The sequence below is a fragment of the Haliotis asinina genome, chromosome 7, assembly GCF_037392515.1.
Source record: "Haliotis asinina isolate JCU_RB_2024 chromosome 7, JCU_Hal_asi_v2, whole genome shotgun sequence".
Taxonomy (NCBI): domain Eukaryota; kingdom Metazoa; phylum Mollusca; class Gastropoda; order Lepetellida; family Haliotidae; genus Haliotis; species Haliotis asinina.
In genome coordinates this window covers 59,862,850-59,885,288 of record NC_090286.1, presented here as the reverse complement: position 1 = coordinate 59,885,288, position 22,439 = coordinate 59,862,850, and the positions used below count along the sequence as shown (strand labels likewise).

Sequence of the window (22,439 nt, the reverse complement as noted above, 5' to 3'; positions counted from 1 at the left end):
ACTGAAGACCAACATTAAAACCCACACCTTCATGGTACACTATTTATCATGGCCAGGTGCATCAGAAATGGATTTTACATATAGTACCCAACAGAATAATCGAGCCTGGACTTCCGTGTGAGTGATCACCTCAACCATAGTGCTACCTCTCCTCCCCTAACAGCTGGTGTAGCATGTTACAGTGTACAGTGACAGTTACATCTTGTAACTAACTTTGTTCATGGCAAGGTAATTAAAACTGTTTGAACAGCTGTATGACTACAAATACTGATAAGGACAAGTTACCTTTGCACAACTGTGAACTTTCTTGTACCAACAAACTAATGTGCACATGTCGATTTTTGTTCATATGCCACTCAAAAACTTAGGAGCACCTGATTCCTTCCTATTCCTGAAGTTAATTTGTCACGCTTTGACTGACTATAGTACAGTGAAAGAATGGGGTAGTCTGTGAACCCTTGCTAGAGTAATCAATCACCACATTTAACAAAACACCCACACACAATTCAAAGTAATGGGATAAATATGTTGCAGTTAGATAAGACAACAAAAAGTGAACGTATGCAGACCCTAACAATTCGATATGCCAAATTTGATTGATGCATTAACTATGTTTTCTAAAGAAAGAAACCTACTGCAAGTCTAATCCTGTCTATGACAGGTGCTCCAATTATGCCAGAGGTATTTATTGCAGTGATAGCTAGATAATGACATACCACAGCACACAGAACATGGCCCAGTACTCCGAAAGATGTGTAAGTGGTGGAGGCTAAGTTCCAATCTCTGTAGGAGTCAAGTACTGATTGTAAAAACATAAACTTCTTCTAGTTGATACTGATAAGAGGACAATGTACACATGTATGTAGTTTAAGTTAGTGCAGTTTGTGTGTGTCTGTCTGTGTGTCTGCCTGTCTGTGTGTGTGTCTGTCTGTGTGTGTGCCTGTGTCTGTGTCTGTGTGTGGTTGGGAGGTGGGGTGAAATCGGACCTTGGACTGCATCATAACTGGATGATTTTTCATATCAGGTTTCCATGCATGTACCACAGTGCAGGACAGGAATGTATGTAGCATGATCATCACCCCAGCCACCTACCGGAAATGAATGTAACATATATTGTTTGATCACTTCATAAATGGCACTGTGTATTCATAGTTATTACTCGCCCGTTGAAGATACTGCAGTGTAATATTTTCACTTCAGTATTACACTAGTGTAATATGTTACCGCTTGACGTATGACGTCAAAATGGTTCAAAGTTGTGACGTCACAATGCTAATGTTGATGTCGCGATTTTTCTAGACCTTGCTTGACTTGAAAGCTGAGTGTCCTCACACTATAGGCAATTTCGCCGCAGTTTCTGTCAATTTATGTTGGCGAGTAATAAACAGAATACTAAACTCGCTTCCGTGAAGTACCATTTTCATTAAACTCGTTAAAGATTTAGTATCAAACTCGCTTTCGTTCGTTTGATACCAAATCATTAACTCCTTTATAAAAATAGTATTACACGGAAGGTCGTTTGGTATCCTCTATGTATCAATAGTGGTAACCTTCTGTCTGTGTCTGTATCAATAGTGTTGGTTCAGTGATGTGCAGTCTTTCACTATCAATGGTGGTAACCTTCTGTCTGTGTCTGTAACCATAGTGTTGGTACAGTGATGTGCAGTCTTTCACTATCAATGCCCCATTAGCCTCTTTAGTCAGCTCCAGACTTTACAAAACAGCCCAGTCCTTTTATGGAAAAAATCCATGTATGGATGTACCATATTCCAATCTTCACTTCATGTAGATCTCATGTGAAGAAATAATGTCTTCAGATGTAACAAAAGACTTCCCAGGTCTTTGTTTGTACATACATTTAAATGTGTTATTTTGTACCTGGACATCATTGCATGTACACTTAATTTTTATTTTTTTAAAATTTTAGTTAAAACTATAACATGCAATAATACTTAGGTTCAGTTATAAACAGTACTGTTTGTTGTGTTTTAACTGGGAGTAAAGTGACTCTCTGTGCGTATGTCAGTCATCTTGCCACTTTTGTTGTCAAGGGTGTAATATTATAAAAAAAATCCTTCTGTGTTTTGAGGCAGGGTATTTCCACACTGTATGATGTAGAAACTGATGGTTATCAGTAAATTGGAGAATATCTCACATTCTCTCGGTGAACATTCCAGATTATTGAAGGGCACATCAGAGCAGAACTCAGGCTGTATCCTGCTCCAGCAACCCCTTCATGAGACAACCATCTACTCCTACAAATCATATCCTTCCTCCAAATCATCCCAGAGGAAGATGTTTCAATGCCATATCCTTTCTACATTTCAGTATGACACATTTCTATGGTTATATTTAAGGAAACATACACTGTGACTCATGGCTGCTTCCCTTAATCTGAAGAGGAGATTTAAACTAAAAGTCATGAAGTCCTCACTATGGTGAAATGTTCACATTGTCAAACAATTACCCCCAAACTAACATCATTTCATCAGAAATGTAAACAGCCTGGAAAGGAAGTGCACCAGTTAAAAAAATGAAATTATTCACAAAATTCTTCAGCAATTAGTGTTTTTATTAAAGAATAATGAAGTATACTTTAATAGAGATGTATTGGAATTCATTTAATAAGAATAACATGTAAATTGTTATTTTTCCTGCATCGAAATTAAGGCAAGTTTGGCCAGTCATTGATTGTTGAGGTATTACAGCCAAGTTGTTTCCTACACTGCACACAAGCACTGCTATGTACCCACCATCGTCTATATTGTATACTTGTATGCACAGACATCCATACTGGGGACATATTTTAGTCCTTGCCCATGCTCTTGTACTGACACTCATTCCCTCACTCACTCACTCACTCACTTCCTCACTCCCTTGCTCATTTGCTCACTCCCTCCCTCGCTCCTTTGCTCACTCATCCCTTACTTCATCGCTCCTTTGCTTTCTCAGTCACTCGTTCACTCACTCATTCACTCATTCAGTGTTTTATGATACAGCTGATAGTAATTCCTTCACATTCAGCCAAGATATTGATATGTGACAACATTGTTGTAAGAAGGTCTGAGGGCCACTATCAGCCTTATCCAGTACATCCATGTGATGAAAGTTATTAATGATCACAGATCACATAAGTACTAACTCCCATAAAGGGTTCCTGTGTTTGCTGTGCATGTTCGTCATGTGTTCACATACATTCATCGATATTCACCACCATGTAGGGCATATACATGAATATTCATCACAAATGATATTTGTTGGATGTAGCTCTTTGTTCACTTGATTCCAATCCCTGGTGTGTGATTACTTGATATTTGTTCGATACCGAATACCAATTAACTGATCCGACACATCTCAGTGAAATAATCCTGTAGGCTACAATAAATATCCACTGGCATTCTGTAACATGGGCAATGATCCCTTCACAGAGGCCTCAGGTGCAAGGCACTGCTGGGCCAAGAACTGCATCATGAAAACATGGATCTTGACAAAACCTTTATCAAACAGATGCACTTGCACTGAAAGTGTAATACTTTCTTGACAGTCAATGTCAAAATATCAATGATGCATCTACATATTCATGGTAGCCACATACCCTAAACACAGCATCTGCATCCATGATAGGATGGTACCCAAGTGGCTACAGGGTAGCTCACAAGTTATTATATACTGGATAGCTACTAGAAACGCATGGCCATAATAGCTACTATGAGTTGTTATAGTCAGGATAACCATAAAGATATCCTAAAGCGGCCACAATCACAACTGGATGTTTTATTAAAGTTCAATTCAACAGTATGGGGCCAAGATAGTAGATGGCAGTGAATCTGAATAGCACCTGCTGTAGAGGGTTCTTCAAAGTCACAATCAATTAGTGAACATAAAGTCACAGGTAATATGTTGTCCAATTTCACTTTGCAAAACTTTTGGTTCATTTTTAAACTATTTTTACAACAAATATTGTGGTTTACAAGTACAATCATTCTATGGAGACTTGCAGTCCTTGGATTGTCAAGATAATATGCATGTGTTGTTAGGATAATGTGCATGTAATATTGTGCATGTGTTGTAAAGATAATATGCATGTATGATGGGATCATGTTCCTGTGTTGTTGGGACCATGTGTTTGTGTTGTTGGGACCATGTGTTTGTGTTGTTGGGACCATATGCTTGTGTTGTTTGGATCATGTGCTTGTGTTGTCAGGGACCATGTATAAAGATCTAGCCATCAATAAAGAATTTGACAAGCAACATCTTGTAGCATATACTTACGCATCTTTCAGTAAGAACTATTGATCTGGGCCTCAAAGGCACTAAGGTGATTGCAAGTCGCAAAGGTAACCATAGTGCAATGTTAAAGAATGGGAGTTAATATTAACCTTAGTAAAGGTTGCTCATGAAAGGATTCACAGAACAATACAATGATGCAACAATGATAGAGATGCAACATTTTGCAGCTTGGAAGTTCAGCAGATGCAGAAAACATTAGACAGAAAATACATAGTGGATGACTTAAAGATGACAGCTTTGCCTCACATGAAACTACTATCAGAATTCTTACTGAAGAGGCACAAGAAAACATCAATGTACATTCATGAATGTAATGCCTATGTGCTGCTTCTCTACAACAAGGAAACAATGCAACACGTCAATAGATACATTTCCTTCCTTGTACATGAGCTTCATAGGAGACTGCACACAACACAAGCACATGACAACAGTTATCTTCATGGATTGTGGCCATCCATCACTTTATCACATCCATCCTAATCCTGGGTAATTACAGTAAACAAAGTCCACCAACCTGCTCAGCAATTACTATTGATCCCTGTCTATCTATATGAGTCAACCAGGTGGGGAGAGGGAGGGGGACACACTCACAATGTCTTCATCAAGCATACCGTCTTTACCTGTTCTAATTACTATTCACTGTTCAGTCAGCAGACACCTTTGTCATCAGTGCCCAAATTACTACCACACTTGTGTATACATCTCTTTTCTAATTATAAAATGCTTTGATCAGCTTGTCAGCTTGTACTGACTACTGACAATGTAATTTGTCTACAATTATTGATCAGCATTACTTGATTGGATATTGATTAGGGCCTATAATTAGTCCAGGTGGATTCAGCTTCTCCAGGTGCACGTTGGCAGTGTTTGGGTGTTCTGACCATTTGATAGAACGATTAGTATGTACTGATGGTGTATGCATCTACCTTACATTGGAGATTGTTGTGTTAGACCTAGCACATATTGGAGGATGTACAAAACACTATATAAAACAAACTTTATGGATAACAGTTTCTTTTATTCAAAACAAATTCTTGTGTCATTGTCAAGCAGAAATTTGGTACAAGAATCGGTATCGAAACATCCCACTCATGTATAAAAGAAGTCGTTATCTATCAAGTTTGTTCTATATTGTACTTCTCAGCTTCTAAAAATGTCTCTTCAAGGAGTTTCCTTACACTATGTCTCCCTTACACAGAAAACAGCATGAATTGGCTCTCAATAAATTATTAACAGTTTTGATAATTTATTAACAGTTTTGATAATTAGAACATTTCCCATCCCTTATTGCTGAAATCTGATGCAGTGAGCTGTTAATGTTCAGTCTTGTGTCTTGAAGCACTGGTGTGTAGAGTCCACTTTCTCACAGGAATACTATATCTGAGGACTTCATTCCACTGATTTTATGATTGATGTTAATGTTCATATTCTTGAACTATATTCTATAGGACAAGAATAAAAAAACATGTTGATGTTATGAAAAAAATCAGTTGTTTGTAGATTTATCTGGTGAATTTTGCAGCATTGGTACTGACCTCACAATGCAAATGATCTGGTATTTGATGTTTCAAATCTGATGTCAGTCATCTTTTCACACAAGATGTTAAGAGTCAAACAATCAATCATTCTGATCCTTCTCAGAAAATGAGGTGATGTACTGGACAAATCATCCAAAATGTAGACTAATTGCATGGCAGCTGATCAAATATTGATAACTTGATGAGGCGTGACGGAATATAACGTGTGGCAACAATGTCTGGCTGGGTGTGAAGTGGGTTAAAATGTATTGATCCTGCATACTATATAGACATAACCATTGTAGATGCATCAAACAAGCAGCCTTGTTCCCATACTTGCTACATTGAATTAATGTCATAACAACAGAAATATGAAAACAGAATGAGGTTCACAGATCTACTGCCATATCAGCATATTTTTTGTTTTCATCAGTTTTGGGGTCAAGAGAGAGTGCAAAATTAAGAAAAAATATTGTGAGAAATTATTTGATTTCAAGTTTGACTTTTTTGAGATGTTTCAAAATGAAACGGGCAGATCAATGACTTAAGAGATAGAGACAGACTCACTACAGGATTGTGTGAATGTATAGTTTGTGGTACCCATGGAATAACTGTGTTACCAGAACGGCCAGCACTATCAGAGCTGTCTGCACAAACAGTCACATCACTGTCTAGCAACAAATTACCCTGCCATATAACAATAGCTGTATACTGGTAGCTCACTGCTGTATACCACTGTAATGTGACTCCAGTCTGGTCACCTCTTCCTGGTCAGCCAGGCAGGGTAACAACAAATTCCAGTGATTACACTTTTTGGCATGGCATGACAAACCTGCCACTTTCTGCTTTGTCCACTAAACCACAAAAATATCCCTTTTAATGCATGATTTCCAAAACATGACTTGCAATTAGTTTAAGTAAAATTCCAGGTGTGATACTCATTGTCTGCCCAGTTCTAAGAGCTGAAAATAGGAGTATTACATGCTTTTGCATTTGATATTCAGCCATTATATAATGAGACCTGTCAATACAACAAACCTCCCCCATCTGTAAGGTTTGACACTAGAAGACAAGTAGGCACTATCAAATTAGGTAGGCCTGCCAAATACCTGCAGGTTTAGTCCCTTTTAATGTTCCATAAACATACATATACCTTCCAATCTACAGAGTGACCTGAAAGTGTTTAGACTCGACCACAGTCCGGAATTACTGTTGTACATTTGGAAATGGATTATTTGTTGTGAACAAATACCTGCAGTATAGTCCAGATATCTATGTGGTGAGATTTCCCACAGTAATCTCAGTACACCCATGTTGTCAGCTGTCAAAGGTCATTACTTGCGGGTGGTAAGACAGTGTGAGAACTACTAGCACCCTAACAACTAACAACACCAATACTTTGGAGTTAAAAATAAGACTGTGTAGTAACAACTGATGTCCAGGACGGCTTTGTAGATACTAAATGACCTGTATTAAAATGTTTTATGAATTTTCATCTGAGACCAAAAATAGTCATTATTTGAAAAAATAACATCTTTGTTATCAGTAATGGCAACACCCTCTTTGTCAAAGATGAGAATGAAGTGTTCTGTCACCCTCTGTCCATATATGCCATGAAGTCTATCAAACTACCATTGGAGCAAAAAGACACTAGCAGTTAGTACCGATATATTACCAGTATACACCATCTTTTGATAGGGTTATTCTGAGTGTGACTCAGTGCTGTGAGAAGTTGTCATAGAAACTGTTTTAAATATTGGCAACCACTCCTTACAATACCAGGGTATTGGTGGAGTTATCTTATCTTTCAGATTAAACATCAGTAAATATTTCTGTCCGATTTTTCCCCTAAGTTTCTCATCACTATTATATATCTCAGTGTTACCCTAAATCTTGGTAATGTGTATCATGGCTTCTTTTTGCCGTCTGCTCGCCGTCTGCTCAACTGACTTGATTCCAAACAACCTTCCTTTGCTGGACAATAGGGAGAAAGTCTGGAACAGACAAACTCTGCCTCAGTGACTCTCAGATTTACTCTGAAAATATATTAGACTTCAGCTGATGTATCTTTGTTGTCATTTCAGAAAGATGCAAGATTTTGTATACACAGACTGAGTTTGTATCATGGAAATATTGAACTAACATATTGATTTTAACAAAGACCTGCTAACACAGACAGTCAGAGATCAAAAAGAGCTCAGCTGCACTGATCATGAATGTCACAGAAAGTGGTTTTATGTCTGTGCCCTTAATAAACCAAACATTGAAAGCCCCTAATTTCTCACCTTTGAGAGGTTTTACATATTTTTTCCCTAAAATGGATTTTGAAAGATTTCTTGTCTCAAAATGAGACCAAGATTGACTCATATGACCAAACATTTCAAACTGTTGCTTGGCAACCAAGCACTCTAAAAGCCAATTTTGCACAGAAATAATGGTTTCTCCTAGAGCACTCTGTTCTATGGTTACAGATTTATTATTATAACATGAATCAATGTTTGGAGAATGTGGCTATAATGACTTGGAGAGGCAAAATAAGATACTTGACGTGTATACAAAGTCCATTCCAAAAAACAGATTTTCAAACATATGACCATTAGTGATGACACAGAGTTATAATGATGTTCACTGAAGTGTCCCTCTCATGTGAATGGTTTACATTTATTGGGCTTATCCATGCATAAAGTATTCAGACTGCCATTACCAACAACACATAGCAGCAACCACCTAGCTGTGACTCCATCATGGTAGACACACACTGTGATGATGAAATGAGAGAAACTGCATCAGCCTGTTTACAATATACCTTCTCACAGACCAACAAGGATTCAGTTACACAATCACACAGTTCTACAGACATGAGGCTTCCTTCAGTATATGTGGGCTCCCTTGTAAATTGAATTTAAACTCAACCTTTCACATGGCTATATTTCAAGGACTATATCAGGCATCCTTAATAATTGTAGTTTTACTTGTAAACTTTCATAGCATAATACATTCCTATATTTCAGGCATTTAATGTGGGCTCCAACAATAATGTTGGTTGTACATGCAAATTATTTCACTTTATGTATAAAAATATAGACAAGAGGCAAGTTTATTTCTCAAAAACTACCCACAGTGGTACAAAAGAATAATATATACATATACTACATAAACACACAAGAATTGTGATATCTGTAAGATAGGTTATTTTAACTTTGTATACACAATATTTAATTATTTCGACAGATTCTTCAATTCTGATATCTATCTTGTGCAGATTAAACTTTTATATTTATACATGTTTGGCCACTTAAAATAGAATCCATTAATATAAAAACCATGTTCTATTTCAAAGGCTGTACATCTTAATAAATGGTGTATATATTTCACCAATTCTATCTGGGTTTCTTTAATAATTCGGGTTCCTTTGTAATCTGATGTAAAGCTAACCCTATACATAGCTTCATAGTGACAATATCAATCAGTAAATTCAAAGCTATTGGCTCATCTCCTTCACATGTGTACATACCTTTGCCTATTAAATACCAGGCAAGTGGAGAGATTTATCATTAGCCTGATAGAACAGACTTGTTTACACAAATAATCATAGAACATCCACAATCTAAACATTTGAATGCCGATGTTTGTTCAATCAATTCCCGACTGACACTTCCACTAAACTGCTTCTCCTGAGTCCCCCATCATCTGTCAAAGTGACCACATGCATCCCCTCACAAACAGACTGGGATGTTAACATGCACTCATTATAATCACTTAGTGCTGGGGGCTGGATATCCCTCATATATGTGACATGCATTGGTGGACTGACTGGTATGTAAACAGGATGAATGTAACTAATACTGATGTCATTGCACTGTGTGGTGGGCATGCATTAAGTCCTAGAGCAAGGTGCACTGTGAATATGTATTATGACATATAGAAAGGTGGGCTGTGAAACTGTGAATATGTATCACAGCATTGAGCAAAATAGACTGTGAAGATATATTATGACATACAGAAAGGTGGACTGTGAAACTGTGAATATGTATTACAGCACAGAGCAAGGTGGACAATGAAAATGCATCATGGCATAGAGAAGCATGCATTGTATATGCATTTAGTCATAGAGCAAGGTGCATTTTGAAAATGCACAACGATATTCATTCCCATATTGACTGCTCCCATTTTGACTACCCATCCAATACACAACCTGTTCCAGCTGAGTGGTTTTTAATCACTTATTACTAGCTCTCTCCCCTCCATCAGGTAGACTGTTCCTCCAACTCTTATAAACGGTCATAGCTGTACGGGGTTAATACAACATGAGAGTGTTATTGGCACTTGTAATCAATATGGCAGTAATAATGATGCATATCAATCAAAATTATAGCTGAGTATTAAATGGTATACAGAAACATTATATAATTATGTGCCATATCTTTGCGAAATCAGGGAGTAAAATGTTTCATACCTTAGTATTTTACAAAAGCAGGAAATCTACCTGACAACTGTATGGAGCTGTGCACTGATTCCAACATTTCCTGGTTGTTTTTAAGTAGGACTGCAAAAAACACATTTTAGATCAAAGCCTTTAACAAAGTAATACAAGTGGTTGAATCAAATACTCTGTTTGGTAAGCGAGTTCATAAATAAGGCGGCACTAGATTGTTTTCCATTTCACAGAATATACACAGCTTTTGAGAATGCCGCCTCTATCCAAAATGACAAAATTTGTTTCATCGAATAGTTTATGCAGTGTAGTTGTCTCGGCTTGGGTTAAAAGAATAGACAAACTGGGAGTAATCAGTAATACAAGTACAGCACATTACTGAGTGTGGGTATGGTCTGTTATATGTTTATGTTCCTGAGTAGTCAAACTGGGAGTAGTCATAATGAAAGTAGTCATAATGGGAAGATTCCCGAATGAGGTACACTGTGAATATACATTATGGCATAGAGAGGGGTGCGTTGTGAACATCCATTATAGCATAGAGCAAGGTGCACTGTGAATATGCATTATGGCTTAGAGCAAGGTAGACTGTGAACGTGCATAAAGTCACAGAGCAAACTACACAGTTAATGTGAATACTATGAAAAAAGGATAACAATATAATGCATTCTATTAAGAAGCAAGATGGAAAAAATGATCATATGTCTGAATGTGATGAATGTTGTCCATTATATCAGTGACTTATGTGGACAATATGCATTATTTCAGTTATTGACAAAGTCGGCTCAGACTTATGTTGCCAAGTTATGCGAATTGTTTGAGTGTAATTTGTGTGTCACTGTGCCTCCACTCACTCACTTACTCACTCACTCACCCACCCACTCACTCACTCACTCACTGTTGGTCTTCACCTTCTGTTGAACATATCTAAGTGGTTCCCCAGACCTTCGTGTCATATCTAGGCTGAGACTCTACCCAAACCTCAAGTTACCTGCATACAAGTTCTACCAACATATTCAAATACTTATCATTTTTTGTTAGAATCTGTACTGGTGTGAGGGTTTACAGAATCAAGAGATATCTTGTATGTCCCCACCCAAGGCTAACATCTTCTCTGCCTGACCCTCTGTTCAAACTGCTGTGTCTGCAACATTTTTTCCTTTACACATGAATGGTCATCAAACTAGTCCCCTTTTTGCCCTACAAAACACGGGTAAACTTCACCCGGTGGAAACTCGTTAACCCCAGTGTGCGACCAGGAAGAATTTACAATAGTGTATTTGTGCAGGTTGTTCACATGCCAGGATTAACAGTATCTCAATAGTCAATGTAAAGTGATCACGACTATATGAAGTTTTTACTCTCATTGTTGACACCTGCAGGATTAACTTTACCTGTGTATGGACAGTTAGCCCTGCAGAGGGCAAAGGTGGAAGTGGAAGAATAATACAGGATTGGTCAGGTTTGTTGGACATGGTAATGACACTGATATGGACAAATTGGCGGTGGCTTGATACTGGGCAAGACACTGTGTCATGCTACTTGAATATTACAAAGAATGTCAAGTATGGTATTTTCGCAACAAACCAGGAAACTCATTTCTAAGCTGCCACTCATACCTCTGAAAATAGGGAAACACTGTTTCATGTTGACTGCAAACTTCAGATTTAATTATCTTTTATAATAAATTTACTTCATAATTAATATCATCACCTGTAAGCATTGATATAAGGACATTTGTGTTACTAGTGTTGGCTACTGCTGGTACTACTACTGCTGCTGTAACTCCACTGCAAGTACTCAGCTACTGCAACCACAATCACCACTACTCTAGTCACTACTTGTACTGACACTGGTACTATTACTACTACTGCTGCTGCTACTGCTGCTGCTGCTGCTACTACTACTACTATGAACACTACTACTACTGCTGCTGCTACTACTACTACTACTACTACTACTACTACTACTACTACTACTACTATGAACACTACTACTGCTGCTGCTGCTCCTACTACTACTACTACTACTACTACTACTACTACTACTACTACTACTACTACTACTACTACTACTACTACTACTACTACTGCTACTACTGCTACTACTACTATGAACACTACTACTACTGCTGCTACTACTACTGCTACTACTACTATGAACACTACTACTACTGCTGCTGCTGCTGCTACTACTACTACTATGAACACTACTACTACTGCTGCTGCTGCTACTACTACTACTACTACTATGAACACTACTACTGCTGCTGCTGCTGCTGCTGCTACTACTACTACTACTACTATGAACACTACTACTACTGCTGCTGCTACTACTACTACTCCTATGAACACTACTACTACTGCTGCTGCTGCTACTACTACTACTATGAACACTACTACTACTACTACTGCTGCTACTACTACTGCTGCTACTGCTGCTACTACTACTGCTACTACTCCTATGAACCCTACTACTACTGCTGCTGCTGCTGCTACTACTACTGCTACTACTCCTATGAACACTACTACTACTGCTGCTACTACTACTGCTACTACTCCTATGAACCCTACTACTACTGCTGCTGCTGCTGCTGCTACTACTACTGCTACTACTACTATGAACACTACTACTACTGCTGCTGCTGCTGCTACTACTACTACTACTACTACTATGAACACTACTACTACTGCTGCTGCTGCTGCTACTACTACTACTGCTGCTGCTGCTACTACTGCTGCTACTACTACTGCTACTACTACTATGAACACTACTACTACTGCTGCTGCTGCTGCTACTACTACTGCTACTACTCCTATGAACCCTACTACTACTGCTGCTGCTGCTGCTACTACTACTGCTACTACTCCTATGAACACTACTACTACTGCTGCTACTGCTGCTACTACTACTGCTACTACTACTATGAACACTACTACTACTGCTGCTGCTGCTACTACTACTGCTACTACTCCTATGAACCCTACTACTACTGCTGCTGCTGCTGCTACTACTACTGCTACTACTACTATGAACACTACTACTACTGCTGCTGCTGCTACTACTACTACTACTACTACTATGAACACTACTACTACTGCTGCTGCTGCTACTACTACTACTACTACTACTATGAACACTACTACTACTGCTGCTGCTGCTGCTACTACTACTACTGCTGCTGCTACTACTACTGCTGCTGCTACTGCTACTACTACTAGTACTACTACTACTACCATAATTATACTGCCACAACTATAACTACTACAACTTCTACTACCACAAATATATCTGCCAAATGAATGACACAATAAAGCACTTTACCATGGTTGATAGTTTATAGTCAATATCATTGTGTTGTCAAGACATAGCAGATCATAGAGTCTATGCCAGCTGATGGAAGGCACAGTCAATACATGGATTGATCATAAAGCTAGTCTGAGTCTGACATGTCACGGTGGCATGCATGAGCGATGTCTCTTGTGACAGACAGGGACATAGACCATTATGACTGATGAGCCAGTGACTGTGTATACTTATAGATCACTTTGTGTTTCAACATTCTGGTGAGGTGCCCTTGCGAGGAGGCAGACAGTTGAGCATGTACAGTCACATGGGGGAGCTGGTCCCAGAAAAGTATGCACATTGTGTATAGTCAAAGTAAAACATGCAGAGTGTGCATATAGTCAAAGAAACATATGCACAATGTGCATGTAGTCAAAATAAAGTATACACAGTGTGCAAAGTCAAAGTAAAGTATGCACAGTGTGCAAGGTCAAAGTAAAGTATGCACAGTGTGTAAGGTCAAAGTAAAGTATGCACAGTGTGTAAGGTCAAAGTAAAGTATGCACAGTGTGTAAGGTCAAAGTAAAGTATGCACAGTGTGTAAGGTCAAAATAAAGTATGCACAGTGTGCATGTAGTCACAGTTAAGTATGCACAGTGTACATGGTCACAGTAAAGTATGCATAGTGTGCTAAGTAACATGCACAGTGTATATAGCCACAGTAAAGTACATGTATGCAGTGTAGACACAGTAAAGTGTGCACACTGTACATAGTCACAGTAAAGTATGCACACTGTGTATAGTCATAGTGAAGTATCCACAGTGTGTATAATCACAGCAGAGACCACATAATAGATCTATTACATGGTCTCCAGTCACAGTAAGGTTCTGACTCACCATCTTGTATTAACAGTCTTTCATCCACTGATACACTAAATATGTAACTATAGTACACAAACAAGCAGGGAAGCTTGCTACAGTTTATGCAAGTCATCCAAGCTGTGTATCAGTGACAAGAGAAGTTATTTTTAACTCTCCCTTGACAGAAACTTTGCCAGTGTTCCCCTCCCACACAGAGAACCCAGACAGCCATACCTCACTATACTACAGCTGCAGGTATGCAGTCAGTTGTAACTAGCTCAAGGTAAGCTCAGTTAACCAGAGTATATTTGAATGCATGTTAGAGTATCCATCCACAGACTTCCATCCTGTGACCTTGTGAGGTGGGATTCTGCAGGTAAATCTCCACACAATACTCTCATGCTGACTGTCAAGCCAGCTGACTCACCATTATCCATGTTATCTGCTGAAATAGTCATCAATGAATTGCTTTTGTTTAAAAAAACCCCTTTATTTATAGGATAAACCCCAGATTACTGATCTAGGCTCAAGACCTATATAACTTAATGGCGACATCTCAAAGTTACAAACTGACGATGTAAATGATGATTTTCAGTGAAAGTTGTTGTTGAAGCGGCCTTTTGTCCATGTTGTACAGATCATCAGTTTCATCACAGGACCAGACAATGTCACTGCTGATTTCACTGCTATCCACTTTAAACACTTTATGACTGAAGTTCACAGAAAGCTTCAGTTCAATATTTCTTGCAATTCACTGCTGCAAATTTAGGAACAGGCTTGTTGGTAAACAATGTGCCAGGTAAAAAGAAAACCAGACAGCCTGTCTCCTGAACTCTAGGGAATACAGAAAACAAAATTCAGTTCAAGTTTTGATCATGGCATTGTCTCAGGCATTGTTCTGGGCTCCACATGCATTTAGTTTTATTTTGCAGATATACAATTTAGATTACTTTTTGTAATGCATGAAATCGGGTTTGATAAAAGATGAAGCTGTTATGATGAAACTTATGTCGTCCGTTTCCTCCAGGCTCCAGGAATTCTCTGCTTCAGAATTCTAACTGAGCATCATGTACTAGTATTTCCTGTGATGAACATGCATTTAGCAACTCAAACACATCCTCCTCACTGCGGTCACAATTATTCCACTGCTGGAGGATCGTGTCGTCCCCAGAGGATCGTGTCAGCTCTTCTATGTAGTGAACAGCAAGCATTAAAGTGTTTCAGAAACCAAGGGTCAAATGCATTCATTATTTCCACTGATTGATCTAAGGGGCCCAGGCAAGACGCGCATTCCTGCAACATGAGAGGCCTCTCATCCAAAGCTTTTAAGCTAATCATCAGAATCAGTTGTGGTATGGCATGTAAGTCCCAAAATGCACTCTATTGAAGAATCAAACATGCATGAAAATGTGCAAGTAGATTTCTATGGATGCCTATCATTCCTCTGTGTGAAAATTATGCATATTAAACAAAACACACCGGCGCAAGAACACCCACATGCATACACACACACACATGCACATACCTTCAACTTTCAAACTTTCTGAATTGTCAAATTTACCAGAGAAGTTCTCTGGTCTTACAAAAATGTGAACAGAATATTCAGATTACACAATCTCAAGTTATCTAAACCAGGAATATAACAGTTTTGGAAAGTTGTATTGTAAACTATATTATGAAATAAGCCTACTGCATTCTGGGTAATCATGATTTGAGTTCTGATTCAAAGAGCGACACTGGTCTTAAACATCCAGCAAAACCAACCTGTCACTTCAACTGACCTTGACATCTGTTATGTCTACCTCACAGCCTCTGATGTAATGAGAGTTACTATAGCAGCGTCTCATACATCCCACACTTGCCATGTTGTTGTTTATTGTTTTATTTCCATAGCAACACAACATACACCAGTGAAGGCCAGTCATGATTGTATAATTTTAGTTTTCCTGTTTGCTGATATCTGCAATCAGTTACTGACAGTCTTGTTCAGAGTTCTAAGTCAAACATGTAATTGGGCAATTTAAATCTCCTTGCCAGTGTTCCAATCTTCTTCAAGTAGGGAGGGTCAGGTGCTCTGCTCCTGGTGTAATCCAGCTGCCCTAAGGTCTTGTATAGATGACACCAATCACAAGATAGCAGGGTACTGACATGATACACAGCAGAGCAGGAGTGTGCCTGTAGTTCCTGCTGAGGTGGGTAGGAATGGTCCTCATTAACTTAGGATTTAAGATAGGCATTAATAGTTTATGGGAGATAGAATATGGTAACAGAAGTGCTCTCTGCAACCATTCCAGCATAGATATACAGTGCTTGTGCATGGCTATCACTGGCTAAATGTTCATATTGTTTCATATGTCAGGAGATTACATTAGTTTTTAAAATGAAATTATTGGAATGTATGTTTTTTTACATCTTGATATTTTTTTTGCACCTGTTGAGTTTACTTTGCATTTATTTGTAAGCTGTGGAATATTGCCAGCAAGGAATGTTACACATTGCATATCTTATCTTTCAGTGCAGCACGTCATTACTTCACAAATGTTCTTGCAAATGTAGAAGATATAAAAGTCACACTTTCAGAATTTCAGAGGTTCTAGATGATATTCCCCATGGTAAATACAAACTTGACATTTTTTACTTAAAAAAGACTGATGGATTCACATTTCACATTGTATGGGATCCATTGTGTGATGTAGAATATGTAGAACAAACATTTTAATTGCCCTCTTTCTATAAGCATCATCAGTTTTAAAACAGAAAGTTGAAGATGTGGAGGTGTGGAATCAAAGGCACTGTAGTGCTTGGAAATGGGGTAAGACAATGACAAATTACAAACTGGATGACTATTATAATGACTGATTTATTGGAAAAACTTAAGAATAATTCTTTGATGTAGTAAGACAACAAAATGTTAGGTCTTAATAAAGACAGAGCAACAATACTTTAACTCCAAATTATGTATACTACATACTGAAATGTGTTTAAATCATGACATATTGCTCCCTTATCAGCTGCTGAAGTAAAAGCACACAAATGGTAATTCAAGCAGTGACATTTAATCAAGGTATATAATGGTCACCCTGGGTTTTAAATCCTGTAACAAAATGGCTTCTGCAATGTGATGTCCTCACAACCATATAACTGCATGCTTCAGATGTAATCACCACCAGATCTCGAGCATGTTTCTTATTAGAGCTAGTTCATCCCTCACCTGATAACGTTTTCCAAATGCTAAACCTGCTGTCTGGTATTGTCCCAGCAGCAGGTCATGTTTCACATTACACAGGTGGCCCTACTAGGTGAAGTGAAGTGTTACTGGATGGATTGTAGCTCACATGCTGGCTTCACAGTTAATTAATGAAAACTGAGCTCCAGTCAACATATTGACACAGAACATATTTGAACTGATTTACTCTCTCTCTCTCTCTCTCTCTCTCTCTCTCTCTCTCTCTCTCTCTCTCTCTCTCTCTCTCTCTCTCTCTCTCTCTCTCTCTCTCTCTCTCTCTCTCTCTCTCTCTCTCTCTCTCTCTCTCTCTCTCTCTCTCTCTCTCTCTCTCTCTCCACAAATTCCACACTCTACCTATGCAGAATTGCTCAGCACTTAGCATTCAGATTGGATTGTATTACATAAGTCTAAACAAGACTTCAGTATGCATCACTGTCATCAGCTGAGGAAGGTAAAACAATAATTTACATAAATAGATCATGTGACCATAACCATTTAAACTTTAAAACAGATCAATCCTGCGCAGACAAGCGTGAATCGATGGTCATTACATGAAAACAGTTTCATGTCTCCCGAGACTCTATAAATAAAACAATAAAACACAGTTTAATGTGATAGGATAGTGAATAATACTGGGTAACAAAGTTCACCCCACTTCCTGGGAAACATCTGACATTTTATTTAGCTATTGTCACTGTCTGCCTGGTGTGACCATGGTCTGGCTGAATCAGAGGGTGGCCATGGACATTGTCCGCTTATTGATCTGTCCACACCAAGGGCACAATATAAAAGACACACATATTCCCATTCCTTCCTCTGTTGGAATGTCCTCCTCCTCATTCAGATCTTGTTGCAGTTAGTTGCCATGGTGATCACCTCAGGTGACCTCTGTGGCTGGTTTGCTGTGAGTGATGAATGGAAGGAAATGATGGAAGGAGGGAATTTCATGGATGAATGAACAATACAGACAGGGCAAATTTCCCAATTGTCTGTTTATATGTTACTTAGGGTCTTTAGAGAGTTTAGAAAACAGGAATAATGTGACTTGCTGGTGTCTGGCAAGGGGGGTTGATTTAATCAATAGTTTATCATTCTTACCACAAGTCATTTGTGAAGCATTTGTGTCAGACTTGAGGAATGACTGAAAAAAAGACTTGTGAATATAATCCAGAAGTACCACTCACAGGTAATGACAGTTCAACTATTTCAGAAATTGCATATGAAACAGTCTGGTTAGAAATCCTTGATACAACATTAGTTCATACACATGTAGTACAATACAACCATAGATACACCAGCCAGAGTACGATAGAACTATACACACCAACCAGTGTACAATACAACCATAGACACACCAGCCAGAGTACGACAGAACTATACACACCAACCAGTGTACAATACAACCATAGATACACCAGCCAGAGTACGATAGAACTATACACACCAACCAGTGTACAATACAACCATAGATACACCAGCCAGAGTACGATAGAACTATACACACCAACCAGTGTACAATACAACCACACACACCAGCCAGAGTACGATAGAACTATACACACCAACCAGTGTACAATACAACCATAGATACACCAGCCAGAGTACGATAGAACTATACACACCAACCAGTGTACAATACAACCATAGATACACCAGCCAGAGTACGATAGAACTATACACACCAACCAGTGTACAATACAACCATAGATACACCAGCCAGAGTACGATAGAACTATACACACCAACCAGTGTACAATACAACCATAGATACACCAGCCAGAGTACGATAGAACTATACACACCAACCAGTGTACAATACAACCATAGATACACCAGCAAGAGTACAATACAACTATACATGCCAACCAGTGTACAATACAACTATACATGCCAACCAGTGTACAATACAACCATACACACCAGCAAGAGTACAATACAACTATACATGCCAACCAACAGTTGTACACACCAACCTGATAGCCTTATGATGTTGGTGCTGTAACCTAGTTAACGGGTAAAATTATTTAAATCACTAATGACCCAGCATGATACTTAATGAAGATTTCTTAATAAGCCAAAATAAATATTAAAACGATATGTTCCATTTTATAATCCCTATGTGAAGAAATATGACCAGTCATTCACTGTGTAAACATGACGAGTATGGCACCAATGTGGACAGCCTCCATTTTGTACATGCACAGTACCAGAAATGTGCAAACGACATACATGCATGGCAGATACCACTGTCAAAGTATCAATACAATCAATGCGATCGGTTCATCTGAATTATGTAATACTGCTCAGCCTGATCAAACACTAGACATTTGCACACACTGACTGACTTGCTGGGAACCCGCTAAGACAATCTGACCGTGTTTGTATTTACCTCCCTGTGACATGTGTCACGAGTCACACAAAATGGTTGAATGGCGAGAAGGCACAAAACAGGTTTGTCCAGGTTTTGCAGATATGTCCGCCAACATAGTGCTGGTGTGATAAAGTCAGTCTGCAAACTTGATTTGAAGAGTAAATATAGCCTTTTTTCAAATGGGTACTATATATAAAGGTGATACTGGTACAATGGCTTCATAATGACAATGGCAAAGAAGATGATGATGGTTACAACTCATTAGCTGGGCTTACACAAAACTCTGTCTGGTATACCACATAGATTAGTGAAATTAACAAAACACAAAGTAGCCCACAATGATAGCTCCAGCCTCCCACAACAGCTTGAAGATGTGTCGCCTCTGGACATAGCTTTCTCCAGAATACTCAGCCTGTAATCTGCCAGATGACCATAGGTGACACAAAGGTCATGGACATGAGGAGAAACCCAGAATATTTCTCCAGTAATGTAGAAAATGTTATCAGCTATGTCTTTATGGATATGTTTCTGCCATTAAGTGTCTGTTGTGTCCATTACATGTACATTACTAGTCATGCCTCAGTGAATCTGCTACGGTCCAGTTGGCTCATATTGAACACATATGGTTGGATAAGTACAATATCGATCTCACGACCGCTGACTCTGTAAAAACAATCTTCTGTTCATGTTCCATGCATCAACAATGCCGCTGATGTTGACATATTCTCTCACTCCTCTGAAAATACTCATAACTAATACATTATACATTATTTTAATACACTGTATGCCTTGGGTCACATTCACGTGTGATAGACAGGACGAAAACAGTTACTACCCTACAAGGAGTTGCTGCCATAGATGTAAGGAGTATAACAAAATGCAACATTGTGCAGCTGTAATCCATATATGACAGGGCAGAATGTATCAGCATGGATTTAAGATAATGGAGGTGGTAGCAATGATGAAACAATCACACTTCCTCACATCAACATGACATGGACAGAATAGATTACAATATTCAAATTAAATCCTAAACAGCTTAGCTAATCTGGATGTTTTACACTAATAATACTTCAAGGGCTACATTCCACAAAGTTATTTTAGCACCAAGACCATCATGACATAAACTCCATGGGCAGATCGGAGAACTTTGAAAGGCAGTGGGGTGGGGGTGGGGTTTCAACCCCCCTGAAAGCCTCTAAGGTTCCACCAAAGCAAACATAATCTTCAATGTGACCTTAAGTTATTTTCAAAATGGGGAGGGGGAGGGGGGTGTCGAAGCCATGTCTTTGCAGAAAGTGACCGTGCACATCTCAAACTGAATATACCCTGTGAGGTTCGGGTTACAATTGGTCTTCAGTAACATATGGTGACTAACAAGATTTGGTGATCAGGCTCACTGTCTTGGTGACATGTGTCATCGTGTCCCACTTGCATTGATCAATACTCATGCTGTTGATCACTGGATTGTCTGGCCCAGACAGTGTACAGGCCGCCACCACGTAGCTGCAGTATTGTTGAGAGTGGTGTTAAACAACAATCGAACCAACTAAACTAACATATGCACGGAATCCACAATAAATACATGTAAGCAGTGTCTGACATGTTCTGTTGGTGCCATATATATAATGTATAAAAAATTGTGTTAAGAAACAGAAACTTAGTATGTGCAAAACTGTTCCTGTCACATTCAGCAACCCCGGATAAACCTGCACCAGATAAAAACCTGACCCATGAAATACTTCACAGTTAACAGAACATTAACACCCAATAGACTTAGAGAAGATTATGTGTGATTTTCACCTGAGATTGCTGAGTGCAATGCGTGTAGTCTTGTGTTGCTCACGAACAATACATGATGCTGAACCTTGAGTCAGTGTCATGCAGCTAACAAAGAAAGCAGTGTTGAAATATCTGTTTGGTTTATTTCAAATGCTTATGTTCACAGTAGAAAGAATCTCTTCTTGTTATTGCTGCATGAAAGACATACATCACACAGTACATCACACCAGACATCCCACAAGTACATCACACTAATACATCACATTGGTACAGGACATTAGTACATCCCACCAGTACACCACACAAGCACTTCGCACCAGTACATCAAATCAGTACATCACACTGGTATATCACACCAACATCCCACCAGTACATCACGCAATACATCACGATGGTACATGACATCAGAACATCACACCAGTATGTCACAACAGTACATCCCATCAGTATATCACATTGGTACATCATACCAACATCCCAACAATACACCACACAATACATCACACCAGTACATCACATCGATACATCACACAGTACATCCCATCAGTACATCACATTAGTACATCATACCAACATCCCAACAATACACCACACAGTACATCACACCAGTACATCACATTGGTACATCACACCAGTACATAACATTAGTACATCACACCAGTACATCACATT

At 38.8% G+C, this 22,439-nt stretch overlaps 1 protein-coding gene across 3 annotated transcripts in view; it reads left to right on the top strand.

Moving 5' to 3' along the window:
* The window catches only part of LOC137290511 (uncharacterized), a 78,143-nt gene that overhangs the window by 8,731 nt on the left and 46,973 nt on the right, over nucleotides 1–22,439 (top strand). The window contains exon 1 of one of the 3 annotated variants that reach the window (XM_067821494.1): nucleotides 14,611–14,671. The exons of the other annotated variants lie outside the window; for them this stretch is intronic. The gene's annotated coding sequence lies outside the window, so the exon portion shown is untranslated. Of the gene's footprint in view, nucleotides 1–14,610; nucleotides 14,672–22,439 lie in introns of those variants that run through there. 3 annotated transcript variants of the gene reach the window in all.